Genomic DNA, 8,258 nt, shown 5'->3' with positions numbered 1-8,258 from the left:
TTGACTTTTGGCAGCATTGTTTCGTGGCCTTTCTGTAACTGAAATGAAATACCATAAGGAAGTTAAGGTTAATAGTTTTTCCAAGTACTATTTTACAAGATGAAAGTAGCAAATGTATGCTGATTTTAAAATCACAGAGTTATAACTACTTTCTAACTTTTAGTTCTCATTTAATAGATGGCGGAAAGGGTCCTAGATTATTTCCTTCATGTAATATAATATTGTAATGTATGATTGTTTTCAATGTTTACTTGAAAGCGTATTTTTGCTGATGAAATTCATTTTTACTTGCCTAAGAAAGGCACCATTTTTTTCACGGTGGGAAAAATTTACAAAATATGGACGCTAAGAATCTGAGAATACTTCCGTGGACATAGAGTTCTTTGCTACGCAGAAACCCCCCCCCCCCCAATATTATATAAGATAGCATGATATTTTGTCATTCCCCTCGGATATCGAAATTCTCTGAGCAGAGAAATAGGTCTGTGCAGGGGAAATAAAAGACAATATTTTCACCTACCTGAGAAAAAATTAGAGGGCACAATTCATGTAAGAATGAAATTTTTCTTTTCTTACCATAAGCATCTCAGTGCTTATCATGCTCCCCTCCATCCTGGAACCTAGAGCTAGCCACCGATTGATAACCTCATAAACAAGTCAAAAGGCCTACGTCACAAAGCAAGCGAAAAATTCATTTTTCGTTGTTGTTAAACATACCATCCTGGAGTTATTTTCTTCTATGGAATAATAGACAGCGATTGCAAAATAAATATCAATGGTTTTTCGATGAAATATGGCAGCTACAAAATAGCGATAAAAGTAAAGATGAAATGAAAATATCTATCGGTTTCTCTCACGAGAAAATATTTATCGTCTAAATTCATACGCATGTAATCATGTTTGTACTCGTATACTTGATATCACTATAATATATGTCGTCAGTCTACCATCACTCTGACCGCTTAGACAGTGTTTCCCAAAGTGGGAGATAGAATGGTCCAGGGGAGGCGATAAAAGCTACAGACTTAACATTGGATCCTACGGATTCACTTGAATTGGGGGGCGATGAGAGGAAAAAAATTGCTGATGAGGGGGTGATGGAATACAAAGTTTGGGAAACTATGGCTTAGAGCAGTGTTTTCCAACCTTTTTTTGTCCCATCACCCCCTTTCTTCAGAAATTTTTTCTCCCACTCCCCCAACGCAATCTAACCCATAATACAAATACAACGCCACAACAGAAATGCCCAACGAGGTGGCTGAGAAAAAAGATGCCCATAATAAATATGGATGTCATATATATAAAAAAAAATCTTTTCTAAGATACTGTGTTATACCCGTAGCTTCTACCGCTCCCCTTAGAACTTTCAATCACCCCCAGGGGAGCGTTAACGCCCACATTGGTAATATATGAAAACTTTTTTCTCTCCTGCTATTGAAACAGAACTTTGTTACATGTATTGCATTTTTTATGTCATTGCTGGGGTTTTTTTGCGTCACGACTCCCATGTGATGTTTCCCCCCCCCCCCCCATTCCATTTGGAATAGATGTTGCTAGCTGCAGATTGTGTGACCTGCTATTATTCTTACTCTGTGCCTGCTTCTGTGAACTGTGATGACATTTGCCTGCTTATAGCCAGATCATGACTTTTAACCAATTTGACCAGTTCTTTTTACATACACTACGCATTCATGCAAACACATATCTATCTACAAACATGTACACATTTTGTTCCTCACAGGCCTTCTTGGCCAGTTTTTATGCCGGCAGTTGGCCCTCGCGGGCTGGGAATCGGCTCTAAGTTCAATTCTGGTCTGGTGTATTCATAGGCGCTTTCTAAAAATTCAACAAAAAATTGAGGCCGTAGCATTGTCCTATGGCACTGACAGTTGCGCAGTGTTCGTATCATCAGATTCCTAAGTCTGCATGTTGTTTTAATTTTTTTTTTACATATTTCACTATTTTTACGAGATAGAGCATATTTTCAAAATTTCAAGGCATATTTTGTACATTTCATGATTTCCGATAAAAAGTGAATTTTTCCCATCGCTATTTTAATCCCGCATCAGAGTGGTTCTTTTTTTCGGTTACCGCCTTTGACGAGAGCTCTTAGAGCTAGGATTTTTGTGCACTAAAAATGGAACGTCGTTGCTGATTGCTAAAAAATCCTGAAATTCAACCAATCAGCAATGACATTGAATTGTTAGAGCGTAAAAAATACTAGCCCTCTTCAACGGTCATCGGTGTCGGTGATCAAACACAACATTCACACACTCTCTGACATACACCAATATAACAGTCTTTCTTTCATCTTCTTCATAGGCCTACCTGGCCCGTCAGTAATCCAAGCTGGTCTGGTCTGGCTGGTGTCGGTGATGCTAACTCGTGGGAAAATTTTTTAAATGGGGAATTTTTTTGCGTTTGTGGGAAGTTTTTAAAGTTTTTATCAAATAAAAAGAATTATTTATTTATTTTAATTTTGCTCTTCTTTTCTAGAGCTAAATATACTACTTGGCTAAGTATTTTTACCTATAGATGGCAGCACATTAATTCTGAATTTCGAGGGAAGAACTTGCTGAAAAGGCCGTTCAAGCAAATTTTTAGCCATTTTTGATCCCTTCCCCCACCTCCTTGTCAAAATTTAGTCATCACTGCCCCATACCTCCTAACGCATATTGGTGGTTATCAGAAACGTACGAGGAAGGGGGTATAGGGGGCTCGTGCCCCTCTCCTCCAGACGAAAAAAAAATATTTTAAAATAATTTCGAAAGAAAATACCTTTATTAGGTTATTATAATATATTTCTGTTAATTTCAATGCTATTCAAAGGGTAAGAACTCGAAATTTCTCTTTAAAAAATTCATTGCTACCTACCCTTTAAGCCATATATGGTAAACCCATGGGCGGAGATACGGGAGGGCGTGGTTTTGTAAAAATAAACTAAGCGGCGCATTTACAAAGCGCTTGAATGACCCGTGGCGAAATTCCAGAGCATTTAAGTGCCACATTTTCAGATCACTGAAGTATGCCTCAACGATCACTTTCACATTCAAAGATCACCTAAGTAACCCGTGACACAGTTACAGAACTCTTAAACGACCCGTGGCACATTTAGAGATTCCTTGAGTGACACGTGACACAGTTTTAGAGCACTTAAGCGGCCCCAGTGTGGTTCTACATCACTCAAATTACCCGCAAAACATTCCCAGATTACTTAAGTGATCCGTGGCACAGTTCCAGAGCCCTTAAGCGGCTCGGAAACATTTCCAGAACACTTGAAGGATCCGTGAAACATTTAGAGATCATTAAAGGGGCTCTGTAGGAGACTTATCAATAGGTAGAATGTTAGTTCAGGTGCCCAATAACTATCGAGAGGTTTTTTTTTCCATTTTTGGCGCACCGAATAAGATGCCACTAAGAATATTTCATATCTTCATAAAGGGTGGTTGATAACGTAATCATCATCCAAACTCCTCCCCCCCCCCTTGTCATCAAAAGTCAGCAAATCGGAACCGTCTAATTTCGAATGTCCTGCGTGAATGTATAGGGAGGGCCCCCCCCCCCCCCGTAACCTTTGATTTCTCTCCTGATGTTAGGGACGCATCAGAAAAATTTGGTCTTGTCGATTGGCACAACGGATTTCTAAAATCTCCAGTTAGCTCTGAGTGTTTCATTTGAGGTTAGGAAATTAGCGTTCCGAGATTGTAGTACTGCTCCTGGATAAACTTTATTCCCTCCACAATTTCCTGGATTTAAACCCATGTGAATGAAAGTGTCTGAAAAAAAATAAAGCTATATCTAAATGCTATAATAATCACCACTTTCATCTTTCATTTTGCATTTCCAACTGTTTAGCACAGTTTAAATATGCGGCATATCTGCCTCTCGCGGGCCAGAAACTTGTATATGTTACGGTGAATGTGAGAAATTTCGTTACTATACATAATAACCGGTTATTATGCACAATCACCGACCATTTTGGTAAGTTTGGTAAATTTCCCTAAATTTACCACTTTTACCGGCGATTATGCATAATACCCATACTTCGTGTCGTTGGTAAAAATGATAAATCGTACTACCTGATATACTATACACGATAATTCATCAGGTGTTGTATCATTATATCAGGGTACGATCGTAAAATTTGTTATCATATCGGGGTCCGACTATATTCCTCACACATACTAGACTCATTTGTAAGGTTTTATTTCATATTTATTAAATTCATTAATTACACTAGAGCATTACGTATAACTACAGAAAAAATCGATAAATTTCAAGTGCTTATCAAATTTACCAACGACGCTTGGTTATTATGCATAATCGCCGGTAAAAGTGAAAATGTTTTCAGTATTTATAAAATTTTCAAACGACGCTTTTCTTTCCATGACGGCTATTATGCATAATTGCCAGTAAAAGTGATAAAGTTATCAAACTTACCAAAACGATTAGTAAGTATGCGTAATTATTTATTTATTAATTTATCACACTTTATCACATTTATCACATATGACCTGGATTTAACGAGACATTCCCGTTTTTTGGTCATCCCAACTTTGACATAAAATGTCTCGTTTCCTTCCTTATTTTCAACGATTGAATTCTTGATTTTCGAAATCAAGAATTAAGATTATTTTCATGACTTAAGCATCATAATATACTCTATATAATGATTAATTACAGCCATATAAAAATACTTATCTCACATATTTGACAAACATCTACGCATTTTTATGGTGAATTACGATTTTATTCATGGCAACTTGGCTTATTTTTCCCGTCATTGGCGACTTTTCAGTAATTTTAGCGATAATTGGCATTTTTATTTCCCTTTGATAATTTTTTTTGTTGTAACTGGCAACTTTACTCGCATCTGACATTTTCTTAAGCCGTAACTGGCAACTTCACTTGACTTTGACAAAATACTTTTTTGATCGTAATTGACAACTTTATTGGCCTATAACAATTTTTCCTGCTGTAATTAACAATTTTACTTGCTTTCGACAACTTTTCTGGCTTTAATTGACATCTTTGACAATTTTTTTTGGTGGCAATTGACAATGTGCCACTTTGGTTCCAATTTTCAAGTATTTTTTATGAAGGAAATATGGTTATACCTGTCGCGGGCCAGAACATTATTTTGCCGGAAAACATAGAAATTGATAGGTGGATATTTCGAGAGCCAGGTAGGCCCAAAACATTATTTTGTCTGGTGATCTATGGCGCTGTTAATACGGACCTGATTTGTCGGTGTATTTGATCACATTCAAATTATCGGTGGGGGGAGGGGCTTTTTGGACGAACGCCATGTTTCGCTCATGAGGAAAACATTCCATGTATAGTGGTGATCCTCAAAATTTTAGAGGTCGCGGCACCTTTCGGAATCGATTAGAATACCGCTTTATCCTGTCGGCAATGGTGTTTGATCTTCCGGCACTTCAGCTATATCCTAAATTCATCTGGCGCAGGAAATCACAGCCCGGGGTGCTACTATTAAGGGGGAGGTGGACCTGGTGTCGCAGGCACCGGACCAGATGAGAGCGCCAAAATATTCACCTTTCCTCTCTTTCAACATTACATGTTGTGGGAAGGGGATGTTTATTTGTCCCCGGCTGAACAAGTATCTAAAACAAGGGTGCTCAACGTTTAGGACAGAGGTCTTCAACCTTTTTCTAGTCGCGAGCACTGCCTGCAACGATCATCAAAAGAAGAGCACCCTTACAGCAAGCTTGACATAGGAATGCATGAACTCGGGATGACTTGAATGCAATTTGTACAAGGTGTTTAATAGAAACGCTGTGATCAAGTGCTGGCGAACACGGAATAGGACACGGCCATTGAATCCCCTGGTTATTTCAGGAAGCACCATGGTGCTCGAGAGAAACGGGTTGAAGATGCCTGGTGTAGAGTAATGTTGCGATCAAATGTATATTGCGAAGGATTTCTAATTTTTTTTCCCCACATGAAGAGGGGGGGGGGGTCTGTGTCGAATATTCAAAAAGCTTTGATGAGTTTAAGGCAGGGGCGTATAGTGAAGACTGGTACACAAGCTTATACAAGCTGCATGCATGGTACGTACCTTCTGTTTCGCTTGTGCGAGCGTGGTTTGTACAAGCATGCATAATCAAAATTCGTTCAAACTTCAAGCCGCTTGCGCGAAATTCCCCGACAGACGTCCGAACATGCTGGTTTCAAAAAATTGAAACATCCATGCTTGTCACGATTGCAGTTACGTGTGAGTTGCGTTCAGCCTCGGGTTCCGGTACATATGGCTGCAATCGCTGCTTCTCTCGTATGTTTCTGATACACGGCACCGGAACTTCTTCATCATCACAAACATGAACGGTTATTCCCAATCATGAATTCCCATTTCTTTTAATATCGCAAAAGTTTTAGTTTATATAGTTGGCAACCAAATTATAAAAAATAAAATGGATATCTCTCTCATCGCGCGTGCGAATCAAAAAATATTTTTCATTCAAATGCCCATATCTCATGAAATATCGAATGGTTTCATTTTAATATTTAAATAATTTTAATCCAGTTAAATTTTCTTGAGCTTTTTTCTTTAGTTTTTCAAATTTGGTCGAAAACTCCATTTGTTATAAGCAAGGCCCGGATGTTGTTGACCTAAAAAATCCTGAAAAATTATCATAAAAAATAACCCAAATACTCGAAAAAATTGAAAAATGCCTTAAAAACTAAAGAAATATTCCCCGAAAAATGACACAAAATGCTATTAAAATAACAAAACAAATATTACAAGATATACAGAAGACTGGATGTTGTGAAGATATTTATTATTTTAGATGTTAATTTTTTAAGGAAGGAAAAAACTCATCTCTGCCTCAACCGGGAGTCAAACCCGGGTCCCTCGATTGCCGGACGAGTGCTCTGACAAAATTAAATATTGACAAAACAAATATTCTTCAGATACTGATCCAGTCATTATATTGACTGGAGGTCAAAGGGAAAAAAAATCTCATAGTATCTCTATTGAAAATCACATTCATTTTCAACATTAGATTTCATCAAACATTGCCAATGAAATTTTTCTATTTTCTATGAATAAACAATTCATAATTCATGAGTGGATTAGGGGGTATCTACATGACCAAATAGAAATTTTTGAAAAAGCAAAATAGACTTCTCTCAACATCAACAGATGTTATTGAGGATATTTTTTTTTGGGGGGGGGATCTGATCTATATATACTCACAGCATTAATTTCTCTTCAGTTTCAAAACTTTTAGACGTTCTCGTAAAGATCTGTTTTTTTCCCATTATTTTTTGAAATTTCATAATAGCAAATTTTCCTATCCCACTTCTAACACATTGACTTAATAGCAACAATAAGCTCCATACTTTTCTGCAAGGACTGAATGGTAGAAACCAGAATGCTGAAGATTGATGTTACGTGCGTCATCAGTTCTTCAATACTCCCAAAGCAAAATAAAGCTTACGAAATCTTACTGCATGCAGCAATAGAATCAGAATTTCTTGAATTCTCTCATTTTCATTCACTGTTTGGCCAGCTCTTGGAATTTTTACTAAATACTGAATTTACATAGAATCGATTCTAAACTTATGTTTTTGCACAGTACTACCTTTTAGAGCAGATAAATTGCTCATAAAGTTTGTTATGGGTGAATTTTCTTTCCGCTATCTCATGAGAATATTTACTTGTTGTAGCCTCTGTATCTGTAACAGAATGCATACTTGGCATTACTCACTGCGACGAAATTTTTCCGCAGTGGACGCAAACTCACTATGACGCTTCGAAACTGCTACAGAATGAGCTACGGAGACGCAAAAAATTATAAAAAGCAAAAAAGTGTCATTTTGGATAGTCGAGATCATATTGTGTCAGGGAGTTCCACACTGGGACGCGATGATTGTTTTCGTGGGAAACAGAGAAGCAGTCATAAGGCAGTTTGGTGAAATTCCGTGTTCCACCAGACTGGAAATTCTTTAAACTAAACCATTCTGATTAATGAAATAGCTCACGTAATAAGAATACATGTATCACGAATCTGATCCCGTGTAATTTTATGAACGTACAAGAGCATCAGGTAATATTCACTTTTCACAGGTTTCCCCCAGTCTCCCTTGTTCACGCAAAACAGGTCCATCTTATTCAAGATCCAATTATTACGTGTTATATATATTATTATATATTATCACACACACACACACGCACGCACGCACACGTGTTTACTCATTCCAGATGCCTTCGGAGTGAATGGTAAATACGATCT

This window comes from Pholcus phalangioides, unplaced genomic scaffold (genome assembly GCF_987345545.1).
Source record: "Pholcus phalangioides strain wild (caught in Gottingen) unplaced genomic scaffold, Ppha-v1.0 ptg000001l_1, whole genome shotgun sequence".
NCBI lineage: Eukaryota > Metazoa > Arthropoda > Arachnida > Araneae > Pholcidae > Pholcus > Pholcus phalangioides.
This window is presented reverse-complemented; position numbering follows the sequence as displayed.